Below are 24,025 nucleotides of genomic sequence, written 5' to 3'. Positions count from 1 at the left end.
TGCTCATACTGTACGGCAGGGATAATTTGGGTGCCCCCTTTGGACTTGTCTTATTTGGAGGTTTTGAGTTGTAGAGTTGTTGATTCTGATTTGGAGTAACCAAAGACTTGAGTTCAAGTGAAGCAGTCAATGTTTGATATTGTTGAATCGTAGGATCTAACTTAATCTGTGGCTCTAAGCACAGAAGTCTGTGGGGGTATGGCTCAATGAAAGAGCATGTTTCTTCAAAGATGTGGGGGTATAGCTCAGTGGTAGAGCATTTGACTGCAGATCCGGGTGGCCCTTTGGATTTGGCAAATTAGGAATAAGTGCAAACATGTCTACATAGAAAGATTCTGTATGTGATTATAAACCATTTGAGTCTGTAATCAAGCCATCCACATTTCAAATCTGGGTGCCCCCTTTGGACTTGTCTTATTTGGAGGTTTTGAGTTGTAGAGTTGTTGATTCTGATTTGGAGTAACCAAAGACTTGAGTTCAAGTGAAGCAGTCAATGTTTGATATTGTTGAATCGTAGGATCTAACTTAATCTTTGGCTCTAAGCATAGAAGTCTGTGGGGGTGTGGCTCAATGAAAGAGCATGTTTCTTTAAAGATGTGGGGGTATAGCTCAGTGGTAGAGCAATTGACTGCAGATCAAGAGGTCCCCGGTTCAAATCCGGTTGCCCCCTATGGATTTGGCAGATTAGGATTAAGTGCATGCTTATCTATATAGTAAGATTCTGCATGTGATTATACCTCAGTGGCACATCCTCTCGCTAGGTAATTTTTTTGTATCTGGCATTCTTTTCATATACAAAATCCTTATCTAAAAGTGAGTCTGTCATCTTGTGTGTGGCTATGATCCAGGGAGTGTGTGGGGGTATAGCTCAGTGGTAGAGCTTTTGACTGCAGATCAAGAGGTCCCCGGTTCAAATCCGGGTGCCCCCTATGGATTTGGCAGATTAGGAATATCTTCCTGCCTTTTAGTGCTCATACCTTACGGCAGGGATAAGCAACTTCGGTCCTGGAGGGCCACTGCCCTGCAGAGTTTAGCCCCAACCCTAATTAAACTCACTGGGACAAGGCAATCAGTGTTTTCGGGATTACTAGATAGATACAGGCAGGTGAGTTTTCATGAGGGCTGAAGCGAATCTCTGCAGGATAGTGGCCCTCCAGGACTGCAGTTGCCTATCCCTGCTGTACGGGGTAATATTTCAATGGCATGGTGTTTGATTGCAGATCAAGATGTCCCAGGTTCATTCCATGTGCCTAATTTGGGCTTGGCATATTAGGAATAAACAAATTCTTGACATAAGTTCATTTTTGTGGTTTGTGCTCATGCAGTACGGGGTTATAGCTCAATGACAGAGCATTTGTCTGCAGATCAATAGGTCTACATTTTGGATCTGGCTTGCTTGACATAATCAACGACATGAGTTCAAATTGAGTCTGTAATCAAGCCATCCACATTTCAAATCTGGGTGCCCCCTTTGGACTTGTCTTATTTGGAGGTTTTGAGTTGTAGAGTTGTTGATTCTGATTTGGAGTAACCAAAGACTTGAGTTTACAGTGAAGCAGTCAATGTTTGATATTGTTGAATCGTAGGATCTAACTTAATCTGTGGCTCTAAGCACAGAAGTCTGTAGGGGTATGGCTCAATGAAAGAGCATGTTTCTTCAAAGATGTGGGGGTATAGCTCAGTGGTAGAGCATTTGACTGCAGATCCGGGTGGCCCTTTGGATTTGGCAAATTAGGAATAAGTGCAAACATGTCTACATAGAAAGATTCTGTATGTGATTATAAACCATTTGAGTCTGTAATCAAGCCATCCACATTTCAAATCTGGGTGCCCCCTTTGGACTTGTCTTATTTGGAGGTTTTGAGTTGTAGAGTTGTTGATTCTGATTTGGAGTAACCAAAGACTTGAGTTCAAGTGAAGCAGTCAATGTTTGATATTGTTGAATCGTAGGATCTAACTTAATCTTTGGCTCTAAGCACAGAAGTCTGTGGGGGTGTGGCTCAATGAAAGAGCATGTTTCTCCAAAGATGTGGGGGTATAGCTCAGTGGTAGAGCATTTGACTGCAGATCAAGAGGTCCCCAGTTCAAATCCGGGTGCCCCCTATGGATTTGGCAGATTAGGATTATCTTCCTGCCTTTTTGTGCTCATACTATACGGCAGGGATAATTTGGGTGCCCCCTTTGTACTTGTCTTATTTGGAGGTTTTGAGTTGTAGAGTTGTTGATTCTGATTTGGAGTAACCAAAGACTTGAGTTCAAGTGAAGCAGTCAATGTTTGATATTGTTGAATCGTAGGATCTAACTTAATCTGTGGCTCTAAGCACAGAAGTCTGTGGGGGTATGGCTCAATGAAAGAGCATGTTTCTTCAAAGATGTGGGGGTATAGCTCAGTGGTAGAGCATTTGACTGCAGATCCGGGTGGCCCTTTGGATTTGGCAAATTAGGAATAAGTGCAAACATGTCTACATAGAAAGATTCTGTATGTGATTATAAACCATTTGAGTCTGTAATCAAGCCATCCACATTTCAAATCTGGGTGCCCCCTTTGGACTTGTCTTATTTGGAGGTTTTGAGTTGTAGAGTTGTTGATTCTGATTTGGAGTAACCAAAGACTTGAGTTCAAGTGAAGCAGTCAATGTTTGATATTGTTGAATCGTAGGATCTAACTTAATCTTTGGCTCTAAGCACAGAAGTCTGTGGTGGTGTGGCTCAATGAAAGAGCATGTTTCTTAAAATATGTGGGGGTATAGCTCAGTGGTAGAGCATTTGACTGCAGATCAAGAGGTCCCCGGTTCAAATCCGGGTGCCCCCTCTGGATTTGGTAGATTAGGAATATCTTCCTGCCTTTTTGTGCTCATACTGTACGGCAGGGATAATTTGGGTGCCCCCTTTGGACTTGTCTTATTTGGAGGTTTTGAGTTGTAGAGTTGTTGATTCTGATTTGGAGTAACCAAAGACTTGAGTTTACAGTGAAGCAGTCAATGTTTGATATTGTTGAATCGTAGGATCTAACTTAATCTGTGGCTCTAAGCACAGAAGTCTGTGGGGGTATGGCTCAATGAAAGAGCATGTTTCTTTAAAGAAGTGGGTGTATAGCTCAGTGGTAGAGCATTTGACTGCAGATCAAGAGGTCCCCGGTTCAAATCCGGGTGCCCCCTATGGATTTGGCAGATTAGGATTAAGTGCATGCTTATCTATATAGTAAGATTCTGCATGTGATTATACCTCAGTGGCACATCCTCTCGCTAGGTAATTTTTTTTTGTATCTGGCATTCTTTTCATATACAAAATCCTTATCTAAAAGTGAGTCTTTCATCTTGTGTGTGGCTATGATCCAGGGAGTGTGTGGGGGTATAGCTCAGTGGTAGAGCATTTGACTGCAGATCAAGAGGTCCCCGGTTCAAATCCGGGTGCCCCCTATGGATTTGGCAGATTAGGAATATCTTCCTGCCTTTTAGTGCTCATACTGTACGGCAGGGATAAGCAACTTCGGTCCTGGAGGGCCACTGCCCTGCAGAGTTTAGCTCCAACCCTAATTAAACTCACTGGGACAAGGCAATCAGTGTTTTCGGGATTACTAGATAGATACAGGCAGGTGAGTTTTCATGAGGGCTGAAGCGAATCTCTGCAGGATAGTGGCCCTCCAGGACTGCAGTTGCCTATCCCTGCTGTACGGGGTAATATCTCAATGGCACGGCGTTTGATTGCAGATCAAGATGTCCCAGGTTCATTCCATGTGCCTAATTTGGGCTTGGCATATTAGGAATAAACAAATCCTTGACATAAGTTCATTTTTTGTGGTTTGTGCTCATGCAGTACGGGGTTATAGCTCAATGACAGAGCATTTGTCTGCAGATCAATAGGTCTACATTTTGGATCTGGCTTGTTTGACATAATCAAGCCATCCACATAATCAAGCCATCCACATTTCAAATCTGGGTGCCCCCTTTGGACTTGTCTTATTTGGAGGTTTTGAGTTGTAGAGTTGTTGATTCTGATTTGGAGTAACCAAAGACTTGAGTTTACAGTGAAGCAGTCAATGTTTGATATTGTTGAATCGTATGATCTAACTTAATCTGTGGCTCTAAGCACAGAAGTCTGTGGGGGTATGGCTCAATGAAAGAGCATGTTTCTTCAAAGATGTGGGGGTATAGCTCAGTGGTAGAGCATTTGACTGCAGATCCGGGTGCCCCTTTGGATTTGGCAAATTAAGAATAAGTGCAAACATGTCTACATAGAAAGATTCTGTATGTGATTATAAACCATTTGAGTCTGTAATCAAGCCATCCACATTTCAAATCTGGGTGCCCCCTTTGGACTTGTCTTATTTGGAGGTTTTGAGTTGTAGAGTTGTTGATTCTGATTTGGAGTAACCAAAGACTTGAGTTCAAGTGAAGCAGTCAATGTTTGATATTGTTGAATCGTAGAATCTAACTTAATCTTTGGCTCTAAGCACAGAAGTCTGTGGGGGTGTGGCTCAATGAAAGAGCATGTTTCTCCAAAGATGTGGGGGTATAGCTCAGTGGTAGAGCATTTGACTGCAGATCAAGAGGTCCCCATTTCAAATCCGGGTGCCCCCTATGGATTTGGCAGATTAGGAATATCTTCCTGCCTTTTTGTGCTCATACTGTACGGCAGGGATAATTTGGGTGCCCCCTTTGGACTTGTCTTATTTGGAGGTTTTGAGTTGTAGAGTTGTTGATTCTGATTTGGAGTAACCAAAGACTTGAGTTCAAGTGAAGCAGTCAATGTTTGATATTGTTGAATCGTAGGATCTAACTTAATCTGTGGCTCTAAGCACAGAAGTCTGTGGGGGTATGGCTCAATGAAAGAGCATGTTTCTTCAAAGATGTGGGGGTATAGCTCAGTGGTAGAGCATTTGACTGCAGATCCGGGTGGCCCTTTGGATTTGGCAAATTAGGAATAAGTGCAAACATGTCTACATAGAAAGATTCTGTATGTGATTATAAACCATTTGAGTCTGTAATCAAGCCATCCACATTTCAAATCTGGGTGCCCCCTTTGGACTTGTCTTATTTGGAGGTTTTGAGTTGTAGAGTTGTTGATTCTGATTTGGAGTAACCAAAGACTTGAGTTCAAGTGAAGCAGTCAATGTTTGATATTGTTGAATCGTAGGATCTAACTTAATCTTTGGCTCTAAGCATAGAAGTCTGTGGGGGTGTGGCTCAATGAAAGAGCATGTTTCTTTAAAGATGTGGGGGTATAGCTCAGTGGTAGAGCAATTGACTGCAGATCAAGAGGTCCCCGGTTCAAATCCGGTTGCCCCCTATGGATTTGGCAGATTAGGATTAAGTGCATGCTTATCTATATAGTAAGATTCTGCATGTGATTATACCTCAGTGGCACATCCTCTCGCTAGGTAATTTTTTTGTATCTGGCATTCTTTTCATATACAAAATCCTTATCTAAAAGTGAGTCTGTCATCTTGTGTGTGGCTATGATCCAGGGAGTGTGTGGGGGTATAGCTCAGTGGTAGAGCATTTGACTGCAGATCAAGAGGTCCCCGGTTCAAATCCGGGTGCCCCCTATGGATTTGGCAGATTAGGAATATCTTCCTGCCTTTTAGTGCTCATACCTTACGGCAGGGATAAGCAACTTCGGTCCTGGAGGGCCACTGCCCTGCAGAGTTTAGCCCCAACCCTAATTAAACTCACTGGGACAAGGCAATCAGTGTTTTCGGGATTACTAGATAGATACAGGCAGGTGAGTTTTCATGAGGGCTGAAGCGAATCTCTGCAGGATAGTGGCCCTCCAGGACTGCAGTTGCCTATCCCTGCTGTACGGGGTAATATTTCAATGGCATGGTGTTTGATTGCAGATCAAGATGTCCCAGGTTCATTCCATGTGCCTAATTTGGGCTTGGCATATTAGGAATAAACAAATCCTTGACATAAGTTCATTTTTGTGGTTTGTGCTCATGCAGTACGGGGTTATAGCTCAATGACAGAGCATTTGTCTGCAGATCAATAGGTCTACATTTTGGATCTGGCTTGCTTGACATAATCAACGACATGAGTTCAAATTGAGTCTGTAATCAAGCCATCCACATTTCAAATCTGGGTGCCCCCTTTGGACTTGTCTTATTTGGAGGTTTTGAGTTGTAGAGTTGTTGATTCTGATTTGGAGTAACCAAAGACTTGAGTTTACAGTGAAGCAGTCAATGTTTGATATTGTTGAATCGTAGGATCTAACTTAATCTGTGGCTCTAAGCACAGAAGTCTGTAGGGGTATGGCTCAATGAAAGAGCATGTTTCTTCAAAGATGTGGGGGTATAGCTCAGTGGTAGAGCATTTGATTGCAGATCCGGGTGGCCCTTTGGATTTGGCAAATTAGGAATAAGTGCAAACATGTCTACATAGAAAGATTCTGTATGTGATTATAAACCATTTGAGTCTGTAATCAAGCCATCCACATTTCAAATCTGGGTGCCCCCTTTGGACTTGTCTTATTTGGAGGTTTTGAGTTGTAGAGTTGTTGATTCTGATTTGGAGTAACCAAAGACTTGAGTTCAAGTGAAGCAGTCAATGTTTGATATTGTTGAATCGTAGGATCTAACTTAATCTTTGGCTCTAAGCACAGAAGTCTTCGGGGGTGTGGCTCAATGAAAGAGCATGTTTCTCCAAAGATGTGGGGGTATAGCTCAGTGGTAGAGCATTTGACTGCAGATCAAGAGGTCCCCAGTTCAAATCCGGGTGCCCCCTATGGATTTGGCAGATTAGGATTATCTTCCTGCCTTTTTGTGCTCATACTATACGGCAGGGATAATTTGGGTGCCCCCTTTGTACTTGTCTTATTTGGAGGTTTTGAGTTGTAGAGTTGTTGATTCTGATTTGGAGTAACCAAAGACTTGAGTTCAAGTGAAGCAGTCAATGTTTGATATTGTTGAATCGTAGGATCTAACTTAATCTGTGGCTCTAAGCACAGAAGTCTGTGGGGGTATGGCTCAATGAAAGAGCATGTTTCTTCAAAGATGTGGGGGTATAGCTCAGTGGTAGAGCATTTGACTGCAGATCCGGGTGGCCCTTTGGATTTGGCAAATTAGGAATAAGTGCAAACATGTCTACATAGAAAGATTCTGTATGTGATTATAAACCATTTGAGTCTGTAATCAAGCCATCCACATTTCAAATCTGGGTGCCCCCTTTGGACTTGTCTTATTTGGAGGTTTTGAGTTGTAGAGTTGTTGATTCTGATTTGGAGTAACCAAAGACTTGAGTTCAAGTGAAGCAGTCAATGTTTGATATTGTTGAATCGTAGGATCTAACTTAATCTTTGGCTCTAAGCACAGAAGTCTGTGGTGGTGTGGCTCAATGAAAGAGCATGTTTCTTTAAATATGTGGGGGTATAGCTCAGTGGTAGAGCATTTGACTGCAGATCAAGAGGTCCCCGGTTCAAATCCGGGTGCCCCCTCTGGATTTGGTAGATTAGGAATATCTTCCTGCCTTTTTGTGCTCATACTGTACGGCAGGGATAATTTGGGTGCCCCCTTTGGACTTGTCTTATTTGGAGGTTTTGAGTTGTAGAGTTGTTGATTCTGATTTGGAGTAACCAAAGACTTGAGTTTACAGTGAAGCAGTCAATGTTTGATATTGTTGAATCGTAGGATCTAACTTAATCTGTGGCTCTAAGCACAGAAGTCTGTGGGGGTATGGCTCAATGAAAGAGCATGTTTCTTTAAAGAAGTGGGTGTATAGCTCAGTGGTAGAGCATTTGACTGCAGATCAAGAGGTCCCCGGTTCAAATCCGGGTGCCCCCTATGGATTTGGCAGATTAGGATTAAGTGCATGCTTATCTATATAGTAAGATTCTGCATGTGATTATACCTCAGTGGCACATCCTCTCGCTAGGTAATTTTTTTTGTATCTGGCATTCTTTTCATATACAAAATCCTTATCTAAAAGTGAGTCTTTCATCTTGTGTGTGGCTATGATCCAGGGAGTGTGTGGGGGTATAGCTCAGTGGTAGAGCATTTGACTGCAGATCAAGAGGTCCCCGGTTCAAATCCGGGTGCCCCCTATGGATTTGGCAGATTAGGAATATCTTCCTGCCTTTTAGTGCTCATACTGTACGGCAGGGATAAGCAACTTCGGTCCTGGAGGGCCACTGCCCTGCAGAGTTTAGCTCCAACCCTAATTAAACTCACTGGGACAAGGCAATCAGTGTTTTCGGGATTACTAGATAGATACAGGCAGGTGAGTTTTCATGAGGGCTGAAGCGAATCTCTGCAGGATAGTGGCCCTCCAGGACTGCAGTTGCCTATCCCTGCTGTACGGGGTAATATCTCAATGGCACGGCGTTTGATTGCAGATCAAGATGTCCCAGGTCATTCCATGTGCCTAATTTGGGCTTGGCATATTAGGAATAAACAAATCCTTGACATAAGTTCATTTTTTGTGGTTTGTGCTCATGCAGTACGGGGTTATAGCTCAATGACAGAGCATTTGTCTGCAGATCAATAGGTCTACATTTTGGATCTGGCTTGCTTGACATAATCAAGCCATCCACATAATCAAGCCATCCACATTTCAAATCTGGGTGCCCCCTTTGGACTTGTCTTATTTGGAGGTTTTGAGTTGTAGAGTTGTTGATTCTGATTTGGAGTAACCAAAGACTTGAGTTTACAGTGAAGCAGTCAATGTTTGATATTGTTGAATCGTATGATCTAACTTAATCTGTGGCTCTAAGCACAGAAGTCTGTGGGGGTATGGCTCAATGAAAGAGCATGTTTCTTCAAAGATGTGGGGGTATAGCTCAGTGGTAGAGCATTTGACTGCAGATCCGGGTGCCCCTTTGGATTTGGCAAATTAAGAATAAGTGCAAACATGTCTACATAGAAAGATTCTGTATGTGATTATAAACCATTTGAGTCTGTAATCAAGCCATCCACATTTCAAATCTGGGTGCCCCCTTTGGACTTGTCTTATTTGGAGGTTTTGAGTTGTAGAGTTGTTGATTCTGATTTGGAGTAACCAAAGACTTGAGTTCAAGTGAAGCAGTCAATGTTTGATATTGTTGAATCGTAGGATCTAACTTAATCTTTGGCTCTAAGCACAGAAGTCTGTGGGGGTGTGGCTCAATGAAAGAGCATGTTTCTTTAAATATGTGGGGGTATAGCTCAGTGGTAGAGCATTTGACTGCAGATCAAGAGGTCCCCGGTTCAAATCCGGGTGCCCCCTCTGGATTTGGCAGATTAGGAATATCTTCCTGCCTTTTAGTGCTCATACCTTACGGCAGGGATAAGCAACTTCGGTCTTGGAGGGCCACTGCCCTGCAGAGTTTAGCTCCAACCCTAATTAAACTCACTGGGACAAGGCAATCAGTGTTTTCGGGATTACTAGATAGATACAGGCAGGTGAGTTTTCATGAGGGCTGAAGCAAATCTCTGCAGGATAGTGGCCCTCCAGGACTGCAGTTGCCTATCCCTGCTGTACGGGGTAATATCTCAATGGCACGGCGTTTGATTGCAGATCAAGATGTCCCAGGTTCATTCCATGTGCCTAATTTGGGCTTGGCATATTAGGAATAAACAAATCCTTGACATAAGTTCATTTTTGTGGTTTGTGCTCATGCAGTACGGGGTTATAGCTCAATGACAGAGCATTTGTCTGCAGATCAATAGGTCTACATTTTGGATCTGGCTTGCTTGACATAATCAACGACATGAGTTCAAATTGAGTCTGTAATCAAGCCATCCACATTTCAAATCTGGGTGCCCCCTTTGGACTTGTCTTATTTGGAGGTTTTGAGTTGTAGAGTTGTTGATTCTGATTTGGAGTAACCAAAGACTTGAGTTTACAGTGAAGCAGTCAATGTTTGATATTGTTGAATCGTAGGATCTAACTTAATCTGTGGCTCTAAGCACAGAAGTCTGTGGGGGTATGGCTCAATGAAAGAGCATGTTTCTTCAAAGATGTGGGGGTATAGCTCAGTGGTAGAGCATTTGACTGCAGATCCGGGTGGCCCTTTGGATTTGGCAAATTAGGAATAAGTGCAAACATGTCTACATAGAAAGATTCTGTATGTGATTATAAACCATTTGAGTCTGTAATCAAGCCATCCACATTTCAAATCTGGGTGCCCCCTTTGGACTTGTCTTATTTGGAGGTTTTGAGTTGTAGAGTTGTTGATTCTGATTTGGAGTAACCAAAGACTTGACTTCAAGTGAAGCAGTCAATGTTTGATATTGTTGAATCGTAGGATCTAACTTAATCTTTGGCTCTAAGCACAGAAGTCTGTGGTGGTGTGGCTCAATGAAAGAGCATGTTTCTTTAAATATGTGGGGGTATAGCTCAGTGGTAGAGCATTTGACTGCAGATCAAGAGGTCCCCGGTTCAAATCCGGGTGCCCCCTCTGGATTTGGCAGATTAGGAATATCTTCCTGCCTTTTTGTGCTCATACTGTACGGCAGTGATAATTTGGGTGCCCCCTTTGGACTTGTCTTATTTGGAGGTTTTGAGTTGTAGAGTTGTTGATTCTGATTTGGAGTAACCAAAGACTTGAGTTTACAGTGAAGCAGTCAATGTTTGATATTGTTGAATCGTAGGATCTAACTTAATCTGTGGCTCTAAGCACAGAAGTCTGTGGGGGTATGGCTCAATGAAAGAGCATGTTTCTTCAAAGATGTGGGGGTATAGCTCAGTGGTAGAGCATTTGACTGCAGATCCGGGTGGCCCTTTGGATTTGGCAAATTAGGAATAAGTGCAAACATGTCTACATAGAAAGATTCTGTATGTGATTATAAACCATTTGAGTCTGTAATCAAGCCATCCACATTTCAAATCTGGGTGCCCCCTTTGGACTTGTCTTATTTGGAGGTTTTGAGTTGTAGAGTTGTTGATTCTGATTTGGAGTAACCAAAGACTTGAGTTCAAGTGAAGCAGTCAATGTTTGATATTGTTGAATCGTAGGATCTAACTTAATCTTTGGCTCTAAGCACAGAAGTCTGTGGTGGTGTGGCTCAATGAAAGAGCATGTTTCTTTAAATATGTGGGGGTATAGCTCAGTGGTAGAGCATTTGACTGCAGATCAAGAGGTCCCCGGTTCAAATCCGGGTGCCCCCTCTGGATTTGGTAGATTAGGAATATCTTCCTGCCTTTTTGTGCTCATACTGTACGGCAGGGATAATTTGGGTGCCCCCTTTGGACTTGTCTTATTTGGAGGTTTTGAGTTGTAGAGTTGTTGATTCTGATTTGGAGTAACCAAAGACTTGAGTTTACAGTGAAGCAGTCAATGTTTGATATTGTTGAATCGTAGGATCTAACTTAATCTGTGGCTCTAAGCACAGAAGTCTGTGGGGGTATGGCTCAATGAAAGAGCATGTTTCTTTAAAGAAGTGGGTGTATAGCTCAGTGGTAGAGCTTTTGACTGCAGATCAAGAGGTCCCCGGTTCAAATCCGGGTGCCCCCTATGGATTTGGCAGATTAGGATTAAGTGCATGCTTATCTATATAGTAAGATTCTGCATGTGATTATACCTCAGTGGCACATCCTCTCGCTAGGTAATTTTTTTTGTATCTGGCATTCTTTTCATATACAAAATCCTTATCTAAAAGTGAGTCTTTCATCTTGTGTGTGGCTATGATCCAGGGAGTGTGTGGGGGTATAGCTCAGTGGTAGAGCATTTGACTGCAGATCAAGAGGTCCCCGGTTCAAATCCGGGTGCCCCCTATGGATTTGGCAGATTAGGAATATCTTCCTGCCTTTTAGTGCTCATACTGTACGGCAGGGATAAGCAACTTCGGTCCTGGAGGGCCACTGCCCTGCAGAGTTTAGCTCCAACCCTAATTAAACTCACTGGGACAAGGCAATCAGTGTTTTCGGGATTACTAGATAGATACAGGCAGGTGAGTTTTCATGAGGGCTGAAGCGAATCTCTGCAGGATAGTGGCCCTCCAGGACTGCAGTTGCCTATCCCTGCTGTACGGGGTAATATCTCAATGGCACGGCGTTTGATTGCAGATCAAGATGTCCCAGGTTCATTCCATGTGCCTAATTTGGGCTTGGCATATTAGGAATAAACAAATCCTTGACATAAGTTCATTTTTTGTGGTTTGTGCTCATGCAGTACGGGGTTATAGCTCAATGACAGAGCATTTGTCTGCAGATCAATAGGTCTACATTTTGGATCTGGCTTGCTTGACATAATCAAGCCATCCACATAATCAAGCCATCCACATTTCAAATCTGGGTGCCCCCTTTGGACTTGTCTTATTTGGAGGTTTTGAGTTGTAGAGTTGTTGATTCTGATTTGGAGTAACCAAAGACTTGAGTTTACAGTGAAGCAGTCAATGTTTGATATTGTTGAATCGTATGATCTAACTTAATCTGTGGCTCTAAGCACAGAAGTCTGTGGGGGTATGGCTCAATGAAAGAGCATGTTTCTTCAAAGATGTGGGGGTATAGCTCAGTGGTAGAGCATTTGACTGCAGATCCGGGTGCCCCTTTGGATTTGGCAAATTAAGAATAAGTGCAAACATGTCTACATAGAAAGATTCTGTATGTGATTATAAACCATTTGAGTCTGTAATCAAGCCATCCACATTTCAAATCTGGGTGCCCCCTTTGGACTTGTCTTATTTGGAGGTTTTGAGTTGTAGAGTTGTTGATTCTGATTTGGAGTAACCAAAGACTTGAGTTCAAGTGAAGCAGTCAATGTTTGATATTGTTGAATCGTAGGATCTAACTTAATCTTTGGCTCTAAGCACAGAAGTCTGTGGGGGTGTGGCTCAATGAAAGAGCATGTTTTTTTAAATATGTGGGGGTATAGCTCAGTGGTAGAGCATTTGACTGCAGATCAAGAGGTCCCCGGTTCAAATCCGGGTGCCCCCTCTGGATTTGGCAGATTAGGAATATCTTCCTGCCTTTTAGTGCTCATACCTTACGGCAGGGATAAGCAACTTCGGTCTTGGAGGGCCACTGCCCTGCAGAGTTTAGCTCCAACCCTAATTAAACTCACTGGGACAAGGCAATCAGTGTTTTCGGGATTACTAGATAGATACAGGCAGGTGAGTTTTCATGAGGGCTGAAGCAAATCTCTGCAGGATAGTGGCCCTCCAGGACTGCAGTTGCCTATCCCTGCTGTACGGGGTAATATCTCAATGGCACGGCGTTTGATTGCAGATCAAGATGTCCCAGGTTCATTCCATGTGCCTAATTTGGGCTTGGCATATTAGGAATAAACAAATCCTTGACATAAGTTCATTTTTGTGGTTTGTGCTCATGCAGTACGGGGTTATAGCTCAATGACAGAGCATTTGTCTGCAGATCAATAGGTCTACATTTTGGATCTGGCTTGCTTGACATAATCAACGACATGAGTTCAAATTGAGTCTGTAATCAAGCCATCCACATTTCAAATCTGGGTGCCCCCTTTGGACTTGTCTTATTTGGAGGTTTTGAGTTGTAGAGTTGTTGATTCTGATTTGGAGTAACCAAAGACTTGAGTTTACAGTGAAGCAGTCAATGTTTGATATTGTTGAATCGTAGGATCTAACTTAATCTGTGGCTCTAAGCACAGAAGTCTGTGGGGGTATGGCTCAATGAAAGAGCATGTTTCTTCAAAGATGTGGGGGTATAGCTCAGTGGTAGAACATTTGACTGCAGATCCGGGTGGCCCTTTGGATTTGGCAAATTAGGAATAAGTGCAAACATGTCTACATAGAAAGATTCTGTATGTGATTATAAACCATTTGAGTCTGTAATCAAGCCATCCACATTTCAAATCTGGGTGCCCCCTTTGGACTTGTCTTATTTGGAGGTTTTGAGTTGTAGAGTTGTTGATTCTGATTTGGAGTAACCAAAGACTTGACTTCAAGTGAAGCAGTCAATGTTTGATATTGTTGAATCGTAGGATCTAACTTAATCTTTGGCTCTAAGCACAGAAGTCTGTGGTGGTGTGGCTCAATGAAAGAGCATGTTTCTTTAAATATGTGGGGGTATAGCTCAGTGGTAGAGCATTTGACTGCAGATCAAGAGGTCCCCGGTTCAAATCCGGGTGCCCCCTCTGGATTTGGCAGATTAGGAATATCTTCCTGCCTTTTTGTGCTCATACTGTACGGCAGGGATAATTTGGGTGCCCCCTTTGGACTTGTCTTATTTGGAGGTTTTGAGTTGTAGAGTTGTTGATTCTGATTTGGAGTAACCAAAGACTTGAGTTTACAGTGAAGCAGTCAATGTTTGATATTGTTGAATCGTAGGATCTAACTTAATCTGTGGCTCTAAGCACAGAAGTCTGTGGGGGTATGGCTCAATGAAAGAGCATGTTTCTTCAAAGATGTGGGGGTATAGCTCAGTGGTAGAGCATTTGACTGCAGATCCGGGTGGCCCTTTGGATTTGGCAAATTAGGAATAAGTGCAAACATGTCTACATAGAAAGATTCTGTATGTGATTATAAACCATTTGAGTCTGTAATCAAGCCATCCACATTTCAAATCTGGGTGCCCCCTTTGGACTTGTCTTATTTGGAGGTTTTGAGTTGTAGAGTTGTTGATTCTGATTTGGAGTAACCAAAGACTTGAGTTCAAGTGAAGCAGTCAATGTTTGATATTGTTGAATCGTAGGATCTAACTTAATCTTTGGCTCTAAGCACAGAAGTCTGTGGTGGTGTGGCTCAATGAAAGAGCATGTTTCTTTAAATATGTGGGGGTATAGCTCAGTGGTAGAGCATTTGACTGCAGATTAAGAGGTCCCCGGTTCAAATCCGGGTGCCCCCTCTGGATTTGGCAGATTAGGAATATCTTCCTGCCTTTTTGTGCTCATACTGTACGGCAGGGATAATTTGGGTGCCCCCTTTGGACTTGTCTTATTTGGAGGTTTTGAGTTGTAGAGTTGTTGATTCTGATTTGGAGTAACCAAAGACTTGAGTTTACAGTGAAGCAGTCAATGTTTGATATTGTTGAATCGTAGGATCTAACTTAATCTGTGGCTCTAAGCACAGAAGTCTGTGGGGGTATGGCTCAATGAAAGAGCATGTTTCTTCAAAGATGTGGGGGTATAGCTCAGTGGTAGAGCATTTGACTGCAGATCCGGGTGGCCCTTTGGATTTGGCAAATTAGGAATAAGTGCAAACATGTCTACATAGAAAGATTCTGTATGTGATTATCAACCATTTGAGTCTGTAATCAAGCCATCCACATTTCAAATCTGGGTGCCCCCTTTGGACTTGTCTTATTTGGAGGTTTTGAGTTGTAGAGTTGTTGATTCTGATTTGGAGTAACCAAAGACTTGAGTTCAAGTGAAGCAGTCAATGTTTGATATTGTTGAATCGTAGGATCTAACTTAATCTTTGGCTCTAAGCACAGAAGTCTGTGGTGGTGTGGCTCAATGAAAGAGCATGTTTCTTTAAATATGTGGGGGTATAGCTCAGTGGTAGAGCATTTGACTGCAGATCAAGAGGTCCTCGGTTCAAATCCGGGTGCCCCCTCTGGATTTGGCAGATTAGGAATATTTTCCTGCCTTTTTGTGCTCATACTGTACGGCAGGGATAATTTGGGTGCCCCCTTTGGACTTGTCTTATTTGGAGGTTTTGAGTTGTAGAGTTGTTGATTCTGATTTGGAGTAACCAAAGACTTGAGTTTACAGTGAAGCAGTCAATGTTTGATATTGTTGAATCGTAGGATCTAACTTAATCTGTGGCTCTAAGCACAGAAGTCTGTGGGGGTATGGCTCAATGAAAGAGCATGTTTCTTCAAAGATGTGGGGGTATAGCTCAGTGGTAGAGCATTTGACTGCAGATCCGGGTGGCCCTTTGGATTTGGCAAATTAGGAATAAGTGCAAACATGTCTACATAGAAAGATTCTGTATGTGATTATAAACCATTTGAGTCTGTAATCAAGCCATCCACATTTCAAATCTGGGTGCCCCCTTTGGACTTGTCTTATTTGGAGGTTTTGAGTTGTAGAGTTGTTGATTCTGATTTGGAGTAACCAAAGACTTGAGTTCAAGTGAAGCAGTCAATGTTTGATATTGTTGAATCGTAGGATCTAACTTAATCTTTGGCTCTAAGCACAGAAGTCTGTGGTGGTGTGGCTCAATGAAAGAGCATGTTTCTTTAAATATGTGGGGGTATAGCTCAGTGGTAGAGCATTTGACTGCAGATCAAGAGGTCCCCGGTTCAAATCCGGGTGCCCCCTCTGGATTTGGCAGATTAGGAATATCTTCCTGCCTTTTTGTGCTCATACTGTACGGCAGGGATAATTTGGGTGCCCCCTTTGGACTTGTCTTATTTGGAGGTTTTGAGTTGTAGAGTTGTTGATTCTGATTTGGAGTAACCAAAGACTTGAGTTCAAGTGAAGCAGTCAATGTTTGATATTGTTGAATCGTAGGATCTAACTTAATCTGTGGCTCTAAGCACAGAAGTCTGTGGGGGTATGGCTCAATGAAAGAGCATGTTTCTTCAAAGATGTGGGGGTATAGCTCAGTGGTAGAGCATTTGACTGCAGATCCGGGTGGCCCTTTGGATTTTGCAAATTAGGAATAAGTGCAAACATGTCTACATAGAAAGATTCTGTATGTGATTATAAACCATTTGAGTCTGTAATCAAGCCATCCACATTTCAAATCTGGGTGCCCCCTTTGGACTTGTCTTATTTGGAGGTTTTGAGTTGTAGAGTTGTTGATTCTGATTTGGAGTAACCAAAGACTTGAGTTCAAGTGAAGCAGTCAATGTTTGATATTGTTGAATCGTAGGATCTAACTTAATCTTTGGCTCTAAGCACAGAAGTCTGTGGTGGTGTGGCTCAATGAAAGAGCATGTTTCTTTAAATATGTGGGGGTATAGCTCAGTGGTAGAGCATTTGACTGCAGATCAAGAGGTCCCCGGTTCAAATCCGGGTGCCCCCTCTGGATTTGGCAGATTAGGAATATCTTCCTGCCTTTTTGTGCTCATACTGTACGGCAGGGATAATTTGGGTGCCCCCTTTGGACTTGTCTTATTTGGAGGTTTTGAGTTGTAGAGTTGTTGATTCTGATTTGGAGTAACCAAAGACTTGAGTTCAAGTGAAGCAGTCAATGTTTGATATTGTTGAATCGTAGGATCTAACTTAATCTGTGGCTCTAAGCACAGAAGTCTGTGGGGGTATGGCTCAATGAAAGAGCATGTTTCTTCAAAGATGTGGGGGTATAGCTCAGTGGTAGAGCATTTGACTGCAGATCCGGGTGGCCCTTTGGATTTTGCAAATTAGGAATAAGTGCAAACATGTCTACATAGAAAGATTCTGTATGTGATTATAAACCATTTGAGTCTGTAATCAAGCCATCCACATTTCAAATCTGGGTGCCCCCTTTGGACTTGTCTTATTTGGAGGTTTTGAGTTGTAGAGTTGTTGATTCTGATTTGGAGTAACCAAAGACTTGAGTTCAAGTGAAGCAGTCAATGTTTGATATTGTTGAATCGTAGGATCTAACTTAATCTTTGGCTCTAAGCACAGAAGTCTGTGGTGGTGTGGCTCAATGAAAGAGCATGTTTCTTTAAATATGTGGGGGTATAGCTCAGTGGTAGAGCATTTGACTGCAGATCAAGAGGTCCCCGGTTCAAATCCGGGTGCCCCCTCTGGATTTGGCAGATTAGGAATATCTTCCTGCCTTTTTGTGCTCATACTGTACGGCAGGGATAATTTGGGTGCCCCCTTTGGACTTGTCTTATTTGGAGGTTTTGAGTTGTAGAGTTGTTGATTCTGATTTGGAGTAACCAAAGACTTGAGTTTACAGTGAAGCAGTCAATGTTTGATATTGTTGAATCGTAGGATCTAACTTAATCTGTGGCTCTAAGCACAGAAGTCTGTGGGGGTATGGCTCAATGAAAGAGCATGTTTCTTCAAAGATGTGGGGGTATAGCTCAGTGGTAGAGCATTTGACTGCAGATCCGGGTGGCCCTTTGGATTTGGCAAATTAGGAATAAGTGCAAACATGTCTACATAGAAAGATTCTGTATGTGATTATAAACCATTTGAGTCTGTAATCAAGCCATCCGCATTTCAAATCTGGGTGCCCCCTTTGGACTTGTCTTATTTGGAGGTTTTGAGTTGTAGAGTTGTTGATTCTGATTTGGAGTAACCAAAGACTTGAGTTCAAGTGAAGCAGTCAATGTTTGATATTGTTGAATCGTAGGATCTAACTTAATCTTTGGCTCTAAGCACAGAAGTCTGTGGTGGTGTGGCTCAATGAAAGAGCATGTTTCTTTAAATATGTGGGGGTATAGCTCAGTGGTAGAGCATTTGACTGCAGATCAAGAGGTCCCCGGTTCAAATCTGGGTGCCCCCTCTGGATTTGGCAGATTAGGAATATCTTCCTGCCTTTTTGTGCTCATACTGTACGGCAGGGATAATTTGGGTGCCCCCTTTGGACTTGTCTTATTTGGAGGTTTTGAGTTGTAGAGTTGTTGATTCTGATTTGGAGTAACCAAAGACTTGAGTTCAAGTGAAGCAGTCAATGTTTGATATTGTTGAATCGTAGGATCTAACTTAATCTTTGGCTCTAAGCACAGAAGTCTGTGGGGGTGTGGCTCAATGAAAGAGCATGTTTCTCCAAAGATGTGGGGGTATAGCTCAGTGGTAGAGCATTTGACTGCAGATCAAGAGGTCCCCAGTTCAAATCCGGGTGCCCCCTATGGATTTGGCAGATTAGGATTATCTTCCTGCCTTTTTGTGCTCATACTGTACGGCAGGGATAATTTGGGTGCCCCCTTTGTACTTGTCTTATTTGGAGGTTTTGAGTTGTAGAGTTGTTGATTCTGATTTGGAGTAACCAAAGACTTGAGTTCAAGTGAAGCAGTCAATGTTTGATATTGTTGAATCGTAGGATCTAACTTAATCTGTGGCTCTAAGCACAGAAGTCTGTGGGGGTATGGCTCAATGAAAGAGCATGTTTCTTCAAAGATGTGGGGGTATAGCTCAGTGGTAGAGCATTTGACTGCAGATCCGGGTGGCCCTTTGGATTTGGCAAATTAGGAATAAGTGCAAACATGTCTACATAGAAAGATTCTGTATGTGATTATAAACCATTTGAGTCTGTAATCAAGCCATCCACATTTCAAATCTGGGTGCCCCCTTTGGACTTGTCTTATTTGGAGGTTTTGAGTTGTAGAGTTGTTGATTCTGATTTGGAGTAACCAAAGACTTGAGTTCAAGTGAAGCAGTCAATGTTTGATATTGTTGAATCGTAGGATCTAACTTAATCTTTGGCTCTAAGCACAGAAGTCTGTGGTGGTGTGGCTCAATGAAAGAGCATGTTTCTTTAAATATGTGGGGGTATAGCTCAGTGGTAGAGCATTTGACTGCAGATCAAGAGGTCCCCGGTTCAAATCCGGGTGCCCCCTCTGGATTTGGTAGATTAGGAATATCTTCCTGCCTTTTTGTGCTCATACTGTACGGCAGGGATAATTTGGGTGCCCCCTTTGGACTTGTCTTATTTGGAGGTTTTGAGTTGTAGAGTTGTTGATTCTGATTTGGAGTAACCAAAGACTTGAGTTTACAGTGAAGCAGTCAATGTTTGATATTGTTGAATCGTAGGATCTAACTTAATCTGTGGCTCTAAGCACAGAAGTCTGTGGGGGTATGGCTCAATGAAAGAGCATGTTTCTTTAAAGAAGTAGGTGTATAGCTCAGTGGTAGAGCATTTGACTGCAGATCAAGAGGTCCCCGGTTCAAATCCGGGTGCCCCCTATGGATTTGGCAGATTAGGATTAAGTGCATGCTTATCTATATAGTGGGATTCTGCATGTGATTATACCTCAGTGGCACATCCTCTCGCTAGGTAATTTTTTTTGTATCTGGCATTCTTGTCATATACAAAATCCTTATCTAAAAGTGAGTCTTTCATCTTTGTTCGTGGCTATGATCCAGGGAGTGTGTGGGGGTATAGCTCAGTGGTAGAGCATTTGACTGCAGACCAAGAGGTCCCCGGTTCAAATCCGGGTGCCCCCTATGGATTTGGCAGATTAGGAATATCTTCCTGCCTTTTAGTGCTCATACTGTACGGCAGGGATAAGCAACTTCGGTCCTGGAGGGCCACTGCCCTGCAGAGTTTAGCTCCAACCCTAATTAAACTCACTGGGACAAGGCAATCAGTGTTTTCGGGATTACTAGATAGATACAGGCAGGTGAGTTTTCATGAGGGCTGAAGCGAATCTCTGCAGGATAGTGGCCCTCCAGGACTGCAGTTGCCTATCCCTGCTGTACGGGGTAATATCTCAATGGCACGGCGTTTGATTGCAGATCAAGATGTCCCAGGTTCATTCCATGTGCCTAATTTGGGCTTGGCATATTAGGAATAAACAAATCCTTGACATAAGTTCATTTTTTGTGGTTTGTGCTCATGCAGTACGGGGTTATAGCTCAATGACAGAGCATTTGTCTGCAGATCAATAGGTCTACATTTTGGATCTGGCTTGCTTGACATAATCAAGCCATCCACATAATCAAGCCATCCACATTTCAAATCTGGGTGCCCCCTTTGGACTTGTCTTATTTGGAGGTTTTGAGTTGTAGAGTTGTTGATTCTGATTTGGAGTAACCAAAGACTTGAGTTTACAGTGAAGCAGTCAATGTTTGATATTGTTGAATCGTATGATCTAACTTAATCTGTGGCTCTAAGCACAGAAGTCTGTGGGGGTATGGCTCAATGAAAGAGCATGTTTCTTCAAAGATGTGGGGGTATAGCTCAGTGGTAGAGCATTTGACTGCAGATCCGGGTGCCCCTTTGGATTTGGCAAATTAGGAATAAGTGCAAACATGTCTACATAGAAAGATTCTGTATGTGATTATAAACCATTCGAGTCTGTAATCAAGCCATCCACACTTCAAATCTGGGTGCCCCCTTTGGACTTGTCTTATTTGGAGGTTTTGAGTTGTAGAGTTGTTGATTCTGATTTGGAGTAACCAAAGACTTGAGTTCAAGTGAAGCAGTCAATGTTTGATATTGTTGAATCGTAGGATCTAACTTAATCTTTGGCTCTAAGCACAGAAGTCTGTGGGGGTGTGGCTCAATGAAAGAGCATGTTTCTCCAAAGATGTGGGGGTATAGCTCAGTGGTAGAGCATTTGACTGCAGATCAAGAGGTCCCCTTTTCAAATCCGGGTGCCCCCTATGGATTTGGCAGATTAGGAATATCTTCCTGCCTTTTTGTGCTCATACTGTACGGCAGGGATAATTTGGGTGCCCCCTTTGGACTTGTCTTATTTGGAGGTTTTGAGTTGTAGAGTTGTTGATTCTGATTTGGAGTAACCAAAGACTTGAGTTCAAGTGAAGCAGTCAATGTTTGATATTGTTGAATCGTAGGATCTAACTTAATCTGTGGCTCTAAGCACAGAAGTCTGTGGGGGTATGGCTCAATGAAAGAGCATGTTTCTTCAAAGATGTGGGGGTATAGCTCAGTGGTAGAGCATTTGACTGGAGATCCGGGTGGCCCTTTGGATTTGGCAAATTAGGAATAAGTGCAAACATGTCTACATAGAAAGATTCTGTATGTGATTATAAACCATTTGAGTCTGTAATCAAGCCATCCACATTTCAAATCTGGGTGCCCCCTTTGGACTTGTCTTATTTGGAGGTTTTGAGTTGTAGAGTTGTTGATTCTGATTTGGAGTAACCAAAGACTTGAGTTCAAGTGAAGCAGTCAATGTTTGATATTGTTGAATCGTAGGATCTAACTTAATCTTTGGCTCTAAGCATAGAAGTCTGTGGGGGTGTGGCTCAATGAAAGAGCATGTTTCTTTAAAGATGTGGGGGTATAGCTCAGTGGTAGAGCAATTGACTGCAGATCAAGAGGTCCCCGGTTCAAATCCGGTTGCCCCCTATGGATTTGGCAGATTAGGATTAAGTGCATGCTTATCTATATAGTAAGATTCTGCATGTGATTATACCTCAGTGGCACATCCTCTCGCTAGGTAATTTTTTTGTATCTGGCATTCTTTTCATATACAAAATCCTTATCTAAAAGTGAGTCTGTCATCTTGTGTGTGGCTATGATCCAGGGAGTGTGTGGGGGTATAGCTCAGTGGTAGAGCATTTGACTGCAGATCAAGAGGTCCCCGGTTCAAATCCGGGTGCCCCCTATGGATTTGGCAGATTAGGAATATCTTCCTGCCTTTTAGTGCTCATACCTTACGGCAGGGATAAGCAACTTCGGTCCTGGAGGGCCACTGCCCTGCAGAGTTTAGCCCCAACCCTAATTAAACTCACTGGGACAAGGCAATCAGTGTTTTCGGGATTACTAGATAGATACAGGCAGGTGAGTTTTCATGAGGGCTGAAGCGAATCTCTGCAGGATAGTGGCCCTCCAGGACTGCAGTTGCCTATCCCTGCTGTACGGGGTAATATTTCAATGGCATGGTGTTTGATTGCAGATCAAGATGTCCCAGGTTCATTCCATGTGCCTAATTTGGGCTTGGCATATTAGGAATAAACAAATCCTTGACATAAGTTCATTTTTGTGGTTTGTGCTCATGCAGTACGGGGTTATAGCTCAATGACAGAGCATTTGTCTGCAGATCAATAGGTCTACATTTTGGATCTGGCTTGCTTGACATAATCAACGACATGAGTTCAAATTGAGTCTGTAATCAAGCCATCCACATTTCAAATCTGGGTGCCCCCTTTGGACTTGTCTTATTTGGAGGTTTTGAGTTGTAGAGTTGTTGATTCTGATTTGGAGTAACCAAAGACTTGAGTTCAAGTGAAGCAGTCAATGTTTGATATTGTTGAATTGTAGGATCTAACTTAATCTTTGGCTCTAAGCATAGAAGTCTGTGGGGGTGTGGCTCAATGAAAGAGCATGTTTCTTTAAAGATGTGGGGGTATAGCTCAGTCGTAGAGCATTTGACTGCAGATCCGGGTGGCCCTTTGGATTTGGCAAATTAGGAATAAGTGCAAACATGTCTACATAGAAAGATTCTGTATGTGATTATAAACCATTTGAGTCTGTAATCAAGCCATCCACATTTCAAATCTGGGTGCCCCCTTTGGACTTGTCTTATTTGGAGGTTTTGAGTTGTAGAGTTGTTGATTCTGATTTGGAGTAACCAAAGACTTGAGTTCAAGTGAAGCAGTCAATGTTTGATATTGTTGAATCGTAGGATCTAACTTAATCTTTGGCTCTAAGCACAGAAGTCTGTGGGGGTGTGGCTCAATGAAAGAGCATGTTTCTCCAAAGATGTGGGGGTATAGCTCAGTGGTAGAGCATTTGACTGCAGATCAAGAGGTCCCCAGTTCAAATCCGGGTGCCCCCTATGGATTTGGCAGATTAGGATTATCTTCCTGCCTTTTTGTGCTCAAACTATACGGCAGGGATAATTTGGGTGCCCCCTTTGTACTTGTCTTATTTGGAGGTTTTGAGTTGTAGAGTTGTTGATTCTGATTTGGAGTAACCAAAGACTTGAGTTCAAGTGAAGCAGTCAATGTTTGATATTGTTGAATCGTAGGATCTAACTTAATCTGTGGCTCTAAGCACAGAAGTCTGTGGGGGTATGGCTCAATGAAAGAGCATGTTTCTTCAAAGATGTGGGGGTATAGCTCAGTGGTAGAGCATTTGACTGCAGATCTGGGTGGCCCTTTGGATTTGGCAAATTAGGAATAAGTGCAAACATGTCTACATAGAAAGATTCTGTATGTGATTATAAACCATTTGAGTCTGTAATCAAGCCATCCACATTTCAAATCTGGGTGCCCCCTTTGGACTTGTCTTATTTGGAGGTTTTGAGTTGTAGAGTTGTTGATTCTGATTTGGAGTAACCAAAGACTTGAGTTCAAGTGAAGCAGTCAATGTTTGATATTGTTGAATCGTAGGATCTAACTTAATCTTTGGCTCTAAGCACAGAAGTCTGTGGTGGTGTGGCTCAATGAAAGAGCATGTTTCTTTAAATATGTGGGGGTATAGCTCAGTGGTAGAGCATTTGACTGCAGATCAAGAGGTCCCCGGTTCAAATCCGGGTGCCCCCTCTGGATTTGGTAGATTAGGAATATCTTCCTGCCTTTTTGTGCTCATACTGTACGGCAGGGATAATTTGGGTGC

The 24,025-nt window shown here is 42.6% G+C and overlaps 35 non-coding genes across 35 annotated transcripts; all 35 read left to right on the top strand.

Moving 5' to 3' along the window:
* The first annotated feature begins 598 nt into the window (after nt 1-598).
* Nucleotides 599-670, top strand: trnac-gca (transfer RNA cysteine (anticodon GCA)). The gene has a single exon. It is a non-coding gene; the product is annotated as a tRNA-Cys (tRNA).
* A 187-nt stretch (nt 671-857) lies between these two features.
* Nucleotides 858-929, top strand: trnac-gca (transfer RNA cysteine (anticodon GCA)). Its single transcript has one exon. It is a non-coding gene; the product is annotated as a tRNA-Cys (tRNA).
* A 1,102-nt stretch (nt 930-2,031) lies between these two features.
* On the top strand, nt 2,032-2,103 carry trnac-gca (transfer RNA cysteine (anticodon GCA)). Its single transcript has one exon. It is a non-coding gene; the product is annotated as a tRNA-Cys (tRNA).
* Nucleotides 2,104-2,740: 637 nt separating this feature from the next.
* trnac-gca (transfer RNA cysteine (anticodon GCA)) lies at nt 2,741-2,812 on the top strand. The gene has a single exon. It is a non-coding gene; the product is annotated as a tRNA-Cys (tRNA).
* A 274-nt stretch (nt 2,813-3,086) lies between these two features.
* Nucleotides 3,087-3,158, top strand: trnac-gca (transfer RNA cysteine (anticodon GCA)). The gene has a single exon. It is a non-coding gene; the product is annotated as a tRNA-Cys (tRNA).
* A 189-nt stretch (nt 3,159-3,347) lies between these two features.
* Nucleotides 3,348-3,419, top strand: trnac-gca (transfer RNA cysteine (anticodon GCA)). Its single transcript has one exon. It is a non-coding gene; the product is annotated as a tRNA-Cys (tRNA).
* A 1,089-nt stretch (nt 3,420-4,508) lies between these two features.
* trnac-gca (transfer RNA cysteine (anticodon GCA)) lies at nt 4,509-4,580 on the top strand. Its single transcript has one exon. It is a non-coding gene; the product is annotated as a tRNA-Cys (tRNA).
* Nucleotides 4,581-5,217: 637 nt separating this feature from the next.
* On the top strand, nt 5,218-5,289 carry trnac-gca (transfer RNA cysteine (anticodon GCA)). Its single transcript has one exon. It is a non-coding gene; the product is annotated as a tRNA-Cys (tRNA).
* A 187-nt stretch (nt 5,290-5,476) lies between these two features.
* On the top strand, nt 5,477-5,548 carry trnac-gca (transfer RNA cysteine (anticodon GCA)). The gene has a single exon. It is a non-coding gene; the product is annotated as a tRNA-Cys (tRNA).
* A 1,102-nt stretch (nt 5,549-6,650) lies between these two features.
* On the top strand, nt 6,651-6,722 carry trnac-gca (transfer RNA cysteine (anticodon GCA)). The gene has a single exon. It is a non-coding gene; the product is annotated as a tRNA-Cys (tRNA).
* A 637-nt stretch (nt 6,723-7,359) lies between these two features.
* trnac-gca (transfer RNA cysteine (anticodon GCA)) lies at nt 7,360-7,431 on the top strand. Its single transcript has one exon. It is a non-coding gene; the product is annotated as a tRNA-Cys (tRNA).
* A 274-nt stretch (nt 7,432-7,705) lies between these two features.
* trnac-gca (transfer RNA cysteine (anticodon GCA)) lies at nt 7,706-7,777 on the top strand. Its single transcript has one exon. It is a non-coding gene; the product is annotated as a tRNA-Cys (tRNA).
* Nucleotides 7,778-7,965: 188 nt separating this feature from the next.
* trnac-gca (transfer RNA cysteine (anticodon GCA)) lies at nt 7,966-8,037 on the top strand. Its single transcript has one exon. It is a non-coding gene; the product is annotated as a tRNA-Cys (tRNA).
* A 1,088-nt stretch (nt 8,038-9,125) lies between these two features.
* Nucleotides 9,126-9,197, top strand: trnac-gca (transfer RNA cysteine (anticodon GCA)). Its single transcript has one exon. It is a non-coding gene; the product is annotated as a tRNA-Cys (tRNA).
* A 1,102-nt stretch (nt 9,198-10,299) lies between these two features.
* Nucleotides 10,300-10,371, top strand: trnac-gca (transfer RNA cysteine (anticodon GCA)). The gene has a single exon. It is a non-coding gene; the product is annotated as a tRNA-Cys (tRNA).
* A 638-nt stretch (nt 10,372-11,009) lies between these two features.
* Nucleotides 11,010-11,081, top strand: trnac-gca (transfer RNA cysteine (anticodon GCA)). Its single transcript has one exon. It is a non-coding gene; the product is annotated as a tRNA-Cys (tRNA).
* Nucleotides 11,082-11,355: 274 nt separating this feature from the next.
* trnac-gca (transfer RNA cysteine (anticodon GCA)) lies at nt 11,356-11,427 on the top strand. Its single transcript has one exon. It is a non-coding gene; the product is annotated as a tRNA-Cys (tRNA).
* Nucleotides 11,428-11,615: 188 nt separating this feature from the next.
* On the top strand, nt 11,616-11,687 carry trnac-gca (transfer RNA cysteine (anticodon GCA)). The gene has a single exon. It is a non-coding gene; the product is annotated as a tRNA-Cys (tRNA).
* A 1,089-nt stretch (nt 11,688-12,776) lies between these two features.
* On the top strand, nt 12,777-12,848 carry trnac-gca (transfer RNA cysteine (anticodon GCA)). The gene has a single exon. It is a non-coding gene; the product is annotated as a tRNA-Cys (tRNA).
* Nucleotides 12,849-13,950: 1,102 nt separating this feature from the next.
* trnac-gca (transfer RNA cysteine (anticodon GCA)) lies at nt 13,951-14,022 on the top strand. The gene has a single exon. It is a non-coding gene; the product is annotated as a tRNA-Cys (tRNA).
* A 638-nt stretch (nt 14,023-14,660) lies between these two features.
* trnac-gca (transfer RNA cysteine (anticodon GCA)) lies at nt 14,661-14,732 on the top strand. The gene has a single exon. It is a non-coding gene; the product is annotated as a tRNA-Cys (tRNA).
* A 638-nt stretch (nt 14,733-15,370) lies between these two features.
* trnac-gca (transfer RNA cysteine (anticodon GCA)) lies at nt 15,371-15,442 on the top strand. The gene has a single exon. It is a non-coding gene; the product is annotated as a tRNA-Cys (tRNA).
* Nucleotides 15,443-16,080: 638 nt separating this feature from the next.
* On the top strand, nt 16,081-16,152 carry trnac-gca (transfer RNA cysteine (anticodon GCA)). Its single transcript has one exon. It is a non-coding gene; the product is annotated as a tRNA-Cys (tRNA).
* A 637-nt stretch (nt 16,153-16,789) lies between these two features.
* trnac-gca (transfer RNA cysteine (anticodon GCA)) lies at nt 16,790-16,861 on the top strand. Its single transcript has one exon. It is a non-coding gene; the product is annotated as a tRNA-Cys (tRNA).
* A 637-nt stretch (nt 16,862-17,498) lies between these two features.
* trnac-gca (transfer RNA cysteine (anticodon GCA)) lies at nt 17,499-17,570 on the top strand. The gene has a single exon. It is a non-coding gene; the product is annotated as a tRNA-Cys (tRNA).
* Nucleotides 17,571-18,208: 638 nt separating this feature from the next.
* Nucleotides 18,209-18,280, top strand: trnac-gca (transfer RNA cysteine (anticodon GCA)). Its single transcript has one exon. It is a non-coding gene; the product is annotated as a tRNA-Cys (tRNA).
* A 273-nt stretch (nt 18,281-18,553) lies between these two features.
* trnac-gca (transfer RNA cysteine (anticodon GCA)) lies at nt 18,554-18,625 on the top strand. The gene has a single exon. It is a non-coding gene; the product is annotated as a tRNA-Cys (tRNA).
* Nucleotides 18,626-19,262: 637 nt separating this feature from the next.
* trnac-gca (transfer RNA cysteine (anticodon GCA)) lies at nt 19,263-19,334 on the top strand. Its single transcript has one exon. It is a non-coding gene; the product is annotated as a tRNA-Cys (tRNA).
* A 274-nt stretch (nt 19,335-19,608) lies between these two features.
* Nucleotides 19,609-19,680, top strand: trnac-gca (transfer RNA cysteine (anticodon GCA)). The gene has a single exon. It is a non-coding gene; the product is annotated as a tRNA-Cys (tRNA).
* Nucleotides 19,681-19,869: 189 nt separating this feature from the next.
* Nucleotides 19,870-19,941, top strand: trnac-gca (transfer RNA cysteine (anticodon GCA)). Its single transcript has one exon. It is a non-coding gene; the product is annotated as a tRNA-Cys (tRNA).
* Nucleotides 19,942-21,030: 1,089 nt separating this feature from the next.
* Nucleotides 21,031-21,102, top strand: trnac-gca (transfer RNA cysteine (anticodon GCA)). Its single transcript has one exon. It is a non-coding gene; the product is annotated as a tRNA-Cys (tRNA).
* A 637-nt stretch (nt 21,103-21,739) lies between these two features.
* trnac-gca (transfer RNA cysteine (anticodon GCA)) lies at nt 21,740-21,811 on the top strand. The gene has a single exon. It is a non-coding gene; the product is annotated as a tRNA-Cys (tRNA).
* A 187-nt stretch (nt 21,812-21,998) lies between these two features.
* On the top strand, nt 21,999-22,070 carry trnac-gca (transfer RNA cysteine (anticodon GCA)). Its single transcript has one exon. It is a non-coding gene; the product is annotated as a tRNA-Cys (tRNA).
* Nucleotides 22,071-23,171: 1,101 nt separating this feature from the next.
* On the top strand, nt 23,172-23,243 carry trnac-gca (transfer RNA cysteine (anticodon GCA)). The gene has a single exon. It is a non-coding gene; the product is annotated as a tRNA-Cys (tRNA).
* Nucleotides 23,244-23,880: 637 nt separating this feature from the next.
* Nucleotides 23,881-23,952, top strand: trnac-gca (transfer RNA cysteine (anticodon GCA)). Its single transcript has one exon. It is a non-coding gene; the product is annotated as a tRNA-Cys (tRNA).
* Nucleotides 23,953-24,025: the final 73 nt, after the last annotated feature.

The sequence above is a fragment of the Carassius gibelio genome, chromosome A11 (genome assembly GCF_023724105.1).
Source record: "Carassius gibelio isolate Cgi1373 ecotype wild population from Czech Republic chromosome A11, carGib1.2-hapl.c, whole genome shotgun sequence".
Classification (NCBI taxonomy): domain Eukaryota; kingdom Metazoa; phylum Chordata; class Actinopteri; order Cypriniformes; family Cyprinidae; genus Carassius; species Carassius gibelio.
This window is presented reverse-complemented; position numbering and strand designations above follow the sequence as displayed.